This window comes from Macrotis lagotis, chromosome 1 (assembly GCF_037893015.1).
Source record: "Macrotis lagotis isolate mMagLag1 chromosome 1, bilby.v1.9.chrom.fasta, whole genome shotgun sequence".
Classification (NCBI taxonomy): Eukaryota; Metazoa; Chordata; class Mammalia; order Peramelemorphia; family Peramelidae; genus Macrotis; species Macrotis lagotis.
Window position 1 is genome coordinate 460,767,406 of NC_133658.1, and position 12,924 is coordinate 460,780,329.

A 12,924-nucleotide genomic window follows, 5' to 3' on the forward strand; every position below is an offset into this window, starting at 1 on the left:
TGCAACACCACAGGTAAAAGGAGAGAGGGGTATAAAACAGGAGAATGATTGTGGGAATAGAGACAGATGGAAGAGATGTTTTAGAGGAAAAATTCAGAAAACCTGACAACTGATTAGATATGGAGAATGAGGAAGAGCGGGGGCAGAGAATGACTTTGATGGGATCCTAGGTGATAGTGTCCTTAGACTTGAAAATAGAGAAATTCAGAAGTGATGTTTGGAGGAGAGGGGCAGGAATATAATGAATTTAATTTTGGTACATTGAGTTGACTTGTTTATGGAACATTCAGTTGTAAAAGGGACATGGTGAAGTAGAACCAGATCTAAGGAAAGACTGAATATATATCTGTCTAAGAGATATCTGCTTAGAGATGCTAATTGAAAATATGGAAGCTAATAAGTTTACTCAGGGTCTAAATAGAGAAAAGTCCCAGGTTAGATCTTTGTGGACAACCCCATGGAGTAAGCAGTACAGTGAATGTGATGCAGCAAACCATATGAAGAAAGGATGGTCAGACATATAGTAAAACTCTATTTTCATGAAAATTCAGGGAGAAGGGAGTATACAGGAAGAAAAGATGCTCAATAATTTCAATTATTGAGAGTTTTTTAATTGATATATGTGCAGAGGAATTTTAAGTGACAAGGTTAAAATGCTACTGTATAGATTGAAAGGAAAATGGAAAGTGTAAACAAGGAATGTAGATGACTTTTTTTAGGTTCATAGGATACTACTATATCATATGTTCATCAACCTAGCACTATGAATTGAAGAAAAGAAATAGTAAAATAACTTGAGGGAATTTTAGGATCAAGTAGAATTTTTTTTTAAATTGGAGGAGTCTTAGGTGAGATTATAAGGAACTGTACTGTAGCAAATTGTTGACGGCTTTAAACAAATACTATACTAGAAGAAAGTATTTGTTCTTAAAAATATAATGTGAATAAAAATAAAAACATTGAATATTACATTTTTCTACAATTACAAAATCTCAAGAGTTTGAAAGGTATCTCAATGGCCTAGGTAAGTTGGATTTGATCAATAATCTTTTTATAATATCTCAAAAAAATAGTCATCATAAAATCTATGTGGTCATGTAAAATTTTCTAGTTCTCTTTTAAGATCTTTATATTATCCAGTACATTAGCTGTTTTTCCTTTTGTATCATCTGTAAGACTGGTAAGATAGAGGACTTCCAGGACAAAGCCAAGATGGTAGTGGGAAGCTAGCATGCTCCCAGAACTTTTCCCTACAAAATATTAAATGAAGCCTCCACACAGACATTAAAGCTATAAATTCCACCAAAACAACAAAATTAAAAAAAAAAGTTTTCAACTGTTGACATCAGGGAAAATCTTCAGTGAATGTCTGCTATGTCAAGGGAATAAGGAAAGTAAAGTTCATCTAGGTGGGGGAGAAAGAAAGCCTGTGGGAAGTTTCTAGCCACAGTGCAGCTCAGGTCCCAGCAGCTAGACAGCAGCTCAAGTCCAGGCTCAACTAGATAGCAGTCTAGTAGGGAGGGTCCTGACCCCAGGCAAAGTCTGAGCCCTAGAAACACTGGGGCAAGAGAAAGGACTGGTCAAGGCACAACTACTGCAAAGATCTGGATATAAAAGAGGAAATAAATTTCTGCAATGGCCCAGGATGAGAGCCCAGGACCAGCATAAAATAGTTCTGGTCTATACTCCCTATACCCCAGGAGCAGAGCTCAACTATATAAATGACAAAAGAAAGCACTAACCATAGAAAGCTACTATTCAGATAGAGATGATAAAAATCCCATCTCAGAAGAGTGACAAATTGCTTACATGGTATGTCTCAAAAGATTTTATAAATAGTACTCAAATTCAAAACCACATGGAAGAATTTTAAAAAGATCTTAAATATCAAAGTACAGGGAAAGAAGAAAAATAGAAAAAACAAATGTGAACCAAGCAGGAAAATTATGAAAAACTCACCAAAGAAATCATCTCCTTTAAAAGTAAGAATAATCAACTGGAAAAAGAATGTAACTCATCAGAAAGTCAAATGACCAACTGGAAAAGGATTATAACTCAAATAAAAGTCAAATCAATGACTTGTAAACTCATCAAAAGGTACTATTAACCAACTGGAAAAGGAAGCACAAAAGCTAACTGATGAAAATAGAACCCTAAAAATACAATTGGATAAGTAGAAACTAATGATTCTATGAGAGAACAAGATTCCATCAAACAAAATCGAAAGGCTGAAAAAAATTGAAGAATGTCGAGGGCCAGCACCTAAGAGTGATTTACTCATATTTTTGGTGACCTTTGCCACCATAGATATGCATGTATTCTTGCTCATTAAATGGATTTGTTGACTCACCAGTGTACTCTGACCTAAGAAATCCATGGCACCGGAAGGTGTTTGGGAAGCCTTCTGATAAGGAAGTTTACAGACTTCTAAGAATAAATAGTGTAAGTTTAACCCAGGAAACTATGCAGGGGGTTTCATCTAACCTGTCATGTCTGAGATAAGTTTTGTTATAAAAGTCTGAGGATGCAAGAATAAAGCAATAGAGTTTGTTTCAAAGCCTTACACGTAACATCTCTATTCGACCTGACTCTTGTCAATATCCAGACCATGCCAGAGCTATCTCATGTGATAGAAGAAAATGTAAAATAGTTTTTAGGGAAAAAAAGACAACCTGGAAAATAGATTCAGGAGACATAACATACAAATTATCAGTCTACCCAAAAGTTGAGATAAAAAAAAGCCTGGAAAATGTTTTAGGAAATTATTTACTATATCAAGAAGATAAAATAGTCCTTGAAAGAATACACAGAACACTTTCAAAAAAGGATAAAATCTCCAAGAACTATTATAATCAAATTCCAGAATTCTCAACTGAAGAAGAATATATTACAAGTCATCAAAACTAGGTGGTTCTATGTCAGTGTATCCCATGCCTTATAATCAATTCTTAAGGCCTTAATAGAGACACTTTCAGGGTGTCCCAGTACCTTGAGTCTCTATACATAATTAAATGATAAGTGACCCAATTTCTAAATAACTAGATATCATAGTTAAGGAGGATTGTAGTACAATAGGGGAAGAAGAGTGGGAGTATACTTAGAAGGGTTGGAAGTAAAGGGATTAGTTTGTAACAATTCCTACTTTCGTTATTGAAGGTTTTAAGACCATGTTTGGGGTGCTAAAGAACAGAGGGAGAGAGCGTGCCCAATACTTTGGCTGGCAAGGGTTTTAGGGCTATGGTTGGAGTAACTAGAGAAAAAGAAAGAGAGGAATTGGACATGAAGACAACATGAAGGGATTTTGCTTTTGTTTCCTACTTTGGCTACAATTTGCCTGGGGTAGGGGTATAACTGGTTCATGAAATGATTTGGCTTTGCATGATGCTTTGGCTCATGAGAATTGTGTATCCATTGAAGATACTTGAAAAGGGATATGATATAAATTGACTATAAGTTGATATGATTTAAGACTCTTGAGAAGTGCCTTTCAAATGAGACAGAAGAGGTGAGAGTACTTAATGATTATGAGGAAATACTTTTTATCAAGCATTGATAATAGTACTCTATTAGGTCAGATAAAAAGTACATTTTATCAAAGGGGTTCTAGGTACAAGATAGGGTAAAAACAACAAAAACATAAAAAGAACTGTACTAGGAAAAGGCTAGGCCTTAGTGGATAAATGACACTAGATGAAAAGGCACCAAAAACTATTAGAGTAGAGGAAAAGTAGGGAGGGTTTAAACACTGAGTAAATCCTAATCTCAATAAATTTGACCCAGAGAGGGGTAACATACATTACAAATTGTGTTTAAAAAAATCTATCCTAACTTAAAGGGGAAGGAAAAGAAAGGGGGAAAAGGAACTAATAAAAGGGAAGGCAAAGGTAAAAGTAAAAATAAAATCAAAGTTAAAATTTAAAAGAAAAGTTAAAGGGGGAAGGGGGCAAAACAATGGTGAGAAGGAATAGATGGGAAGGAAAGTCTAAATGGAGAAATACAGAATTAGAAAATGGGGGAAATACAGAATTAGTCATCTTAACTATAAATGTGAATGAGATGAATTCTCCCATAAAACAGAAACAGAAAGCAGAATGGATTAAAAACCAGGATCCTACAATATGTTGTTTATAAGAAACACATTTAAAGCAGAGAGTTATAAACAGGGTAAAGGTAAAAGACTGGAGCAAAATATATCATGCTTCAGAGGAAGTATAAAAATCAGGGGTTGGAATGCTGATCACAGACAAAGCAAAAGGAAAAACAGAATTTATTAAAAGGGATAAGGAAAGAAATTACATCTTCTTAAAAGGCACCATAGGCAATAAAGTTACATCATTATTAAGCATATACACAGCAAGTTGTATAGCATCCAAAATCTTAGAGGAAAAGCTGAACTAATTACAAGGAGACTTGAACAGCAAAATTATAATAGCGGAGGACTTCAACCTCCTTCTCTCAGAATTTGATAAATCTAACCACAAAAAAAAAGAAGAAACTTAAGAAGGTGAATAAAATTTTAGCAAACTTAGATATTTTGATAGACCTCTGGAGAAAACTGAATGGGGATAGAAAAGAATACACCTTTTTTTCTGGCACATATACCAAAATTGACCATGTAGAAGGGCATTAAAAGCTTTACAATCAAATGTAGAATCATGTTGAAATAAAAATAACATGTAATGAAGGGCCACAGAAAGATAAATGTAAATTTAATTGGAAACTAAATAACCTAATTTTAAAGAATGAGATAATCAAAGAAATAATCAAATATTTCCTCCAAGAAAATAACAGTAAGACATCATACCAAAATTTATGGCATGCACCCAAAGCAATTTTTAAGGGGAAATTTTATATTTATAAATGGTAATATAAATAAAATAAAGAAAAGATCAAGGAATTGAGCATGCAATTTAAAAAGTTAAACAAAGAACAAATTAAAGATCCCCAATTAAATATCAAATTTAAAATTCTGAAAATTGAAAATTAATAAAATTGAAAGCAAGAAAAACTAAAATAAAATTAAGAGTTGGATTTTATGAAAAAATCAATAAAATAGATAAACATTTAATCTGATTTTTTTAAAAGAATACCAAATTACCAGTATCAAAAATGAAATAGGTAAACTCACCACCATCAAGAAGAAGATTAAAGAGACCATTCAAGGGGGCAACTAGGTGGCACAGTGGATAGAGCACCAGCCCTGGAGTCAGGAGTACCTGAGTTCAAATCTGTTCTCAAACACTTAATAATTACCTAGCTGTGTGACCTTGGGCAAGCCACTTAATCCCATTTGCCTTGCAAAAACCTTAAAAAAAAGAATACTCCTAATATTATTGCATATAAAAAACAAACAGTTTTACTTAATGATTCCCCTTGTAATTTGGTCTTTGATGTTTACTTTATATTTCTCCTGAATTTTATGTCATATTTCCCATTATCTTCTAGACTCTTTGTAACAAATACCTGAAAGTCTGTCATTTCATTGAATGTCCATTTTTTGGTGTTGTTGCTGTTCAGGATTCTCCTTAAGTTTACTAGGTAAGTTTTTTTTGGTTTGTTTCTTACCAAAAGCCCCTTCTTTTGATCTTCAGTATAGTGTTTTGATTAATACTGATCTCTGTTTAGCAGGCTTAGACATGAAGCAATACTCAACATTTTAAGAGTGTTAAAAATATGAATTGGATTTTGAGAAAGAGAATGAGAATTGACTAAAGGAGGAAGAGAGATTTAAAAAACTATGACTAGCCAGTTTGAAAGCCCTTATATACTCAGGAATAATCTAAAATCGGCAGAAGTTAAATGATTCATGCAAATTATTCTAGGGAATAGAAAAGATGCCCTGTGACTAAGAAATTGCGGATTCTTTCCTCTCCAGTGTCTGCTTGCAGCTTTCACACTGAAAGAATCATTTCACCTGCCTGAAGGCTTAGCAGCAGACCCTCTATATTGGGGAGAAGAAACTGAACTTGCATTGGTAGATTTTTTCCTTTATTGAGAGGTCCTCAGAATCAATGCAAATTTGCTTCCTATTCCAGTCCATATTCCCTTTTTTTTCTGACTAGGACTGTCTGGTAACAGTCCAGTGCAGTGTTTTCACCTTTGGGAGAATCTATTGGATCAGAATAATCAATTCCAATAGACTGGCATGATCAAATGACATTGAATCCCCTCCCCTGCCATAAGATGGTCATTGTGGTGGGAATCCACACCTCATTATACATACCTTCAGCACATATTTTAAGTAATAGTACTGGAGATTTAAAGAAATGTCTTTTGCCTTATAAGACTGAGTGAGGCAAGGAAGGAACTAAGGGGAAGTAGAGAAGGGGCAATTTGAAAATGTTTTCTTGAATTCAAATAATTTGCCTAAAATCAATTCAGCCAGCCACATAGATATAGAAATCTGAAACTCTGCATTACATACAAAGTTTGCATGGAAAATCTTGTTTTGGGCACTCAGTGTTATGACTAAAAGAATGACTTTAGAGACAACTTAATTTTCTCTGTGTTCAGCTGTGTTTTTTAAACATGGACAAACCAAATATAGTTTGGTCACATTTGTGTTAAGGTTGTCCATGTGAGTCATTATATCCAAGATAATATTAATCGTTCTCCATATCCTGGTTTCATAAGGTATTCCCCTCTGTAATGCCAATACTTGGTAGTTTTGTATAGGAGTATCCTAAAGGTAGGGATATGTCAGCTCTGGTCAATTGTTCTGAGTTGAGTGCTGGTTCAGGTAAGCCTTCTATAGCAGTTCCCAATTACCATAGTACATGCACTCTGCAATATGGCTGTTATACTGAACTAAAAGGGTGCTGGACATAAAGCTACCCAAAATAATAAGATTCCATGGAGTGGCTGACAGCAGCTAAAACCTTGTAACTGATGGCCCCCAAAACGTCAGTTTCACCCTATAATATAAGGGTTCAAATGTGGGTTCAGACTGCTTAGAAAATTCAGGGAATTCTGACTAATCTATTAATATCTGCTTAATTCATACTGTAGTAGAACGTAAGTATTCAGTGTAACACTATGTCATTTGTTTTGGAAATTGAAAGGAAAAAGTATATGTTATTTGTTTTACCCACAATTTGGATAAAGCATTGTACCACAAATCTCACTTTAGAAGCTAGAATTAACTCTACTACTTTGAGAGTAGCATGGACTTTAGATGTCCTAGTGAATGAAGGGTTCCCTGTTAAATATTCATAAATTGGAGACTCATTTGAATTAAATACTATTCATTTGGGAGAGGACTTCCTCAGCTTTCTCAAGATTTTGCTGCCTTGTTTAAGAATTTCACTAACATATTATTGAATCACAGCCCTGTTACAGTGATTGTATTTGTCATGAAATCTACAAATGTAAACATAATTTTAATAAACTCAACAGGGTCATCAAGTGGATCCCAGCCTTTTTAATTTTTTCTCTGGAATAGTTAAATCTCTACTGTGAGTCTCAATTGGAGAGAACCCAACTCTTTATGATGAAGTATTTCTTTTAAGGGAAGTTTCTCCAAGTATGACATTTGGAGAACATTTTCTAGATTAGACTAATATGGGTTAGAATATATTTCACTAGAAAATGATAGAATATAAATTGAAATTTGCAAATGTAGAAATCATTTTATTAAGCTCACCAGAATGGAAGAAGGTCTCTTCCATAATTTCAAATATCAGATATCATGACAAACTTCCCTTAAATAAGAAGTGAAATCCTTGAAATATAGCTCCTAATTTTAAAATTATAAATATACAATTATAAATATTATAAATATACAATATAATATAATATAATACAATTATAAATATACAATAATATTTATTAGGACCTTTTTCATAATTATTTTTATTACCTTGGGTTGATGCAAGAATCAGACTATATGATTCCAAAACTAATTTTTATTTCCTTAAATGATATCAGGTATAGAACATCCTCTTTATTTTCCTTTGCCCTTTGCTTAACATGCCATCTAGATAGTGACAAAAATTAATTGGGTTTTCTAGAATCCCAAAGAAGTTGGCAATATAGAAAGTGCTGAAGACAAAATATTTATTACATCTTCTAAAAGCACAGGAATCAAAGAAAAGGCTTCCTTCTACTGACATATCTTACATGTCATAATGTGATGAGACCTTTGGATTTCTAGACATAGACAGAATGGAAATATCATGCCACTTCTGGAAAGGTCAGAAAAAAAGAGGCCACGCAGTTGGACACCTTCATTGTTATCATGAAAAGACTGAAGCTAATAGGAAAGTAAATGATTCACCCAGTATTACCCAGGGAGTACCAAGGGCGTCCTCTAGAACTCAAAGAGCAGGGTTCATTCCCAGCTTGATCATTATGGGCTTGTTGCTTGAATTCTCAGTGAGTCATTTAATATTCCTAAACTCTAGACTCAGTCCCTATATTTCTGATCTGCCTCCTATGAATTTAAAATAACTTTTCTGAGATTCTGTCCTGAATGGAATGATGAATGGAGAGAACTTGGTGGAACCCTGATCTGCATTGAGGCAGCCACTCTCTGGACTGTCATTCACTCTCTCCCATCTGACCTGAAAATGAGGATGCCATTTGTTATACTGCTGATTCCTTTCCTGCATTATTTCCTTTGTACTTCACCTTGGCTCTATAATACTTTCTTATTTTAGCTACTTTTGAGATTATCTAGCTTTGTATATGCTCCCTTACATGTATATATGCATATACGTGTAATATCATGATACAATTTTGAAGAATCTTGCAGTTCTTTTTGTTTCTTGATCCACATCTGCATGTATGAAAGGAAGTTGGTTGTTCCATCTTTCTGAGGATGGGAATGATCTCTGAAATAAGGGGGATTTGACTTAAGTAACATATATCTGTGGTTGATTCTAATTCTAATGATCTGATAAAAATATCTTTGCCTCTGCCATTTGTTTCTCCTTCTGTCTTTCACTGCTTTTTACAAAGATTTCATAAAGACATTACAGGAGCATGATATAACACAAAAAATACTGGATATATATATATATATTCCTAGGTTCAAACCCATATCCCATCATTACTACCTGTGTAACATTACATGTAAGGTATCTTGGGCTTTAGTTACCTCATCTGTAAAATGGGGACATTGTCTTTTTTTATTTAAATATTTATTTGTTTTTCCAACTATATGCAATGGTGGGTTTTAACCAATTTTTTTTGCAAGGTTTGAGTTTTATATTTTTCTCTCTCCCTGCCTTCCTTCCTCTTTTCCCAGACAGAAAACAATCTAATATAGTCTCTACCTTTATAACCATGCTAAACACAGATACATATTGATCATGTTGTGAAAGAAAAACCAAATTCAAATGAAAGAAAAAAATCAAAGAGAAAAAATGACATAATACTTAAGACAACTTTAAAAATTGAAAATAGTAAGTTTGGTCTTCATTTAAACTCCACAATTCCTTCTCTGGATATGGTTGGTTGAAGGCATTGTTCTAAATGGGTTCTAAATTCCCTTCCAACATTTATTATGATTGCTAATATGAATTCCAATTAAGAGACTTTACCATAATATAAAACTTCAAGGAACAAAAGTAAATGATGCATTAAAATGGAAGCTTCATCATGAAAGATCAAATAAGAGGTGACTCTAACAACAAATCAATCATGAAATGAAGCAAAAGGCAATAATTGTCATAAAACAACATACCAAAATCTCTGTAATGTGGTCCTAGGAATTATTGGTGATAAAAAAAATATATAGCCTAAAATCATGAGAAAAAGAATTGATAAGTGGCCAATACATGGAAAAATGGAAACCAGCAAATGGATTTCTATAGCACTTATAACAAAAGTTCAAGAGAAATTGGAAAAGGAATTGAGAGTAAATATGTAAATCTAAATCTGATTTTTTAAAAAAATGTATTCTAAAGGTATCTTATTACTGTAATAATTATTCTCTGCATATCCCTGACACCCTTGCCACTTGGTCAAGTATTCCTATACTGTTCAGGAGATTAAATGGGAGAGGGGTTCAAGATGCTTGAACAAGAAAAAGTAAGTTTATTGAGTAATCAACTGAGTAATTGATTTGTAAGACATGGAAAAAATAATAAAGACTTGAAGGGAAAATGAAAGGTATAAGAAAATTTGGGTTTTTGAACCATAAAGAGTTTATAAAAATGAAAAGATTTTTAGGCATGTTGAGAGGATATAAGCAAGTTTGACTTTGTTTAAGTAGAAAGATTGAGTATAAAATGTTTTAATTTGATTTTAAAGTCAATAAAAATAGAAAATTGTAGAGAATTAACCAATTGATACACTATGGATTCCTTCTGATATTGTGGAACCCAGATTTGAACTAAATTAAAACATCCTGTTAAGTGTTATAACTGGGGTAAATTAAATCCTAAAATCTGTTTGCCTCTTCTATAATCTTTGGCAGTAGATTGACTGGAAATAGTGGACCCCATAATATGTAATGTTTACAATAAATAGCCTTTTTCTAAAATATAGTACTCTAGTATTAATATCATAACCCAAGATTCTGTATGATAAAATTTGGTATAGATTCAAGTGTCATTAAATTTGATCACCATATGTACTAATCCCAAGTGGGGAACTTAGACTTGCAGTTGGGAAAAGTTCTATGTCAGTTCCTTTATCAGCATTCCTTCATGCTAATCAGACATGCACACACACACACACACACACACACACACACACACACACACACACAAACACACTACAGAGACACAGGCAAAGTACAGTCATTCATTGCAGAACACATAATCCAGTGTCCCAAACTTAGTTCAGATTGTATTTATCCCATTGAAGAACCTGTTATTTTACAAAGATAATGATTTATTAAGACCTTAATAATCAACTATATAGTTAATTTAAACTCAAGTGACCGTTTTCCCTACAAATTTACTTATCATGCTATAATTTATTTTTTTCACAATTTGTTACAGTTTAGGTATTCCTCAAATGACAGAGACACAAAAATGAAATCCTTAAAAGATACTTAGCGGGGGGGGGGGGGGCAGCTTGCTGGCACAGTGGATAAAGCACCAGCCCTGGAGTCAGGAGTACCTGGGGTTCAAATCCGACCTCAGACACTTAATAATTACCTAACTGTGTGGTCTTGGGCAAGCCACTTAACCCCATTTGCCTTGCAAAACCATAAAAAAAAAAAAAACTTTGACTTCCAAATTCTCTCCCTTCCTTCCTTCCCACTTCCCCTCATGGAAAAGACAAAGCAATCTGGTAGAGGCTGTACATGTATAGTCATGCAAAACATTTCTATAAGTCATGTGAAAAAGTATAGAAAAGCCTCAAACCCCCAGAAAACCCTCAAGAAGTCATATGGATAGCATTTTTCATCATAAATCTTTCAAAGTTGTCTTGGATCAATGTATTGGCAAGAATAGTTGTCATCCATAAATTGATTGTTGTACTGCTACTATATTGCTGTTATTTTGTATACTGAAATTTTCACTTTGTATCAGTCCATGTAAGTCTTTCCAAATTTTTCTGAGAGCATTCTGCTCATCATTTCTTATAGCAAAATAATATTTCATCATAATCATATGCCACAATTTGTTTAGTCACTCCCCAATTGATAGGCATTCCCACAATTTCCAATTATTTGCCACAGGAAAGAGCTCTTATAAACATTTTTTTTACTATGTGGTGCACAACCAAATACCACTCCTATCACTCTCTCTAGTTCACACCACTAATACAAACACCTCACTCTGTTCCCCCATAATCACACCACTTACTAATGATCCTTTTTGTTTCCTCACTGTCACTCAATACAAATATTAATTCTCTACTTTCTGTACTCTCAATCCAGACCATGCCACAAACATTAGGAGCTGACTTTCTAATATGTTTACTTCACATCCTGATACACTTTTTTCCAGTGGGTGGAAAGGGGGAAAGGGTACAATTCACTCAAACTATGGGTAGAGAGATATAAGCTCTTTCTCCCTCACTGCACAGTTGCCATGTTCAAGTTGATCATAGAATCCCTGATGCCCCTCAATTCACTTTGCAGATAGCAAGCTTCATTTCACTAAAGCCATTCCCCATTTCCTCCTTGCTTCACCCCAAAGTTTATTTGCTCTGTAGGCCTATTTGGGTTGTTGGTAATATTAAAAGCTAATTTATTTCTCTTTGCCATGCTTTGCTGAGTCTCTGGATTGGCTTAATTACTGTTAATTTGACAGGTCACCCATAATACACATCACAGATTATGTATCTGCAATGATTCTAAATAGGGTCAAATGTATTCCATCTTACCTTTCTTTATTCCTGGGTTCATTATACAGTCCCAAAATTTTAAATAGTGCAGACAGTCTTTTATTAGAATGTGTAACTGTCTTTAAGTATTATTTTTTTAGGTTTTTTTACAAGGCAAATGGGGTTAAGTGGCTTGCCCAAGTCCACACAGCGAGGTAATTATTAAGTGTCTGAGACCAGGTTTGAACCCAGGTACTCCTGACTCCAGGGCCAGTACTTTATCCACTGAGCCACCTAGCCACCCCTAAGTATAATATTTAACAAGAAATGACTCACCCCTTGGAAGTTTCTGTTTGAGGTTAATTTTTAATTGAATACAATGATACAGGATCAATGATTTTTATTGACTACAGAGAAGTTTTAAAATTCAACTTGTAGATCAAAAAAAAATGTAGAGGAAAAAAAGAGGGAGGGAAGATTCTGCCTATACAAGATAAAAAAAAGTACCTGCATTTGAATAATGGCTTAGGAAATTTAACTGTGTCTATAATTATGGAAAGTTCATTTTATTTAAAGAAATCTTTCTGGGAAAATCTGGTTTTAAAGTAAAAGGGACAGATTATTTAATATTCTTCCTGAAACTTAACTGACATTTGGACAAAAGAAGGATTCCAGTCAAAAACAAAAGTTCTCCAGTCC

General features: G+C 33.9%; 1 long non-coding RNA gene across 3 annotated transcripts in view; it reads left to right on the plus strand.

The window, feature by feature from the left end:
* LOC141506644 (uncharacterized) overlaps positions 1–12,924 on the plus strand; it is a 50,534-nt gene that overhangs the window by 15,667 nt on the left and 21,943 nt on the right. For all 3 annotated transcript variants that reach the window (XR_012473952.1, XR_012473954.1, XR_012473953.1), the window contains one exon: positions 5,446–5,538. This is a non-coding gene — a long non-coding RNA (uncharacterized LOC141506644). The remainder of the gene's footprint in view (positions 1–5,445; positions 5,539–12,924) is intronic.